Source organism: Myotis davidii, unplaced genomic scaffold, assembly GCF_000327345.1.
Source record: "Myotis davidii unplaced genomic scaffold, ASM32734v1 scaffold937, whole genome shotgun sequence".
NCBI classification, from domain to species: domain Eukaryota; kingdom Metazoa; phylum Chordata; class Mammalia; order Chiroptera; family Vespertilionidae; genus Myotis; species Myotis davidii.
Window position 1 is genome coordinate 1,662,410 of NW_006288252.1, and position 909 is coordinate 1,663,318.

Here is a 909-nt window from a genome sequence, read left to right on the forward strand (position 1 = left end):
GGGAGCAGCCGTGGATGGGTGGCGGGTGTGAAGGGGCTGGGCTACGTGTGGCGCGGTGGCTCGGGGAGAATTAAGGAGCCCGCACAGGACCGGCCGCTGGATTGTGGGTGAGGCTGGGCCGTGAGTCCACCCTGGTCCCAGGCCCAGGTCCCAGGCTCCGCAGTGGGGGTCTACACCACTGTGGCCCCTCGTGAAACAAGTGAGGCGGCAAGGGGTCCTCCCAGGCCCCTCCCCCAGGAGCAGGCCTCACAAGAGCTCTGGGGCCCTGGCCAGGTGGCTCATTGGTTGGAACATCATCCCAGACACCAACAGGTCTCAGGTTCGATTCCCGGTGGGTACAGGAGGCATCGATGGATGTTTCTCTCTCTCAATCTCCTTCTCCCTTCCTCTCTCTTAAATCATTAAAAATAATAATAAAAATAAACACCGCCTCAGATAAGGATAAAACAGAGAGTCCTGGGGGGAAAGGTGCCGGGGCCAAGGGTGCTGGGGGCCCGGTTTAGCGCACCCACTCGAGGCGCACCCTGTGGCCCCCAGGGCCTTCACTGCTGTGGGTCCCGGCATCTCTGACCACAGGCTGCTGACACTGGAAGTGGGGGCGCCGGGGCTCCTGGCACTGCCCAGCAATAAAGCAGAAAGCGTTCCAAGCAGGCCTGGGGGAGTCACGCCACGCTCCGCCTTCCGGCAAGTTCCCACTTGGGGAGGGTGGCGAGGCAGCCCCCATGGCTCCAGAGCCAGGGGCACACCCAGGGCCCCAGGCAGGGCCCCAAAGGCTCACGGCCCGAGCTCTGTCCCCCAGGCCTCTCCCAGGGCAGGCGGCCACCCTCTCAGCCCCCCTGACCCCAAAGGCCCTGGCCAGGCAAGGCAGGGGCTCAGAAAGCCTGTCCCACGGCCCCCCTCACCCCCTGT

General features: G+C 64.8%; 1 protein-coding gene across 1 annotated transcript in view; it reads right to left on the reverse strand.

Moving 5' to 3' along the window:
- Window positions 1-909, reverse strand: part of SH3BP2 (SH3-domain binding protein 2) — a 35,082-nt gene that overhangs the window by 3,090 nt on the left and 31,083 nt on the right. The window lies entirely within an intron of this gene.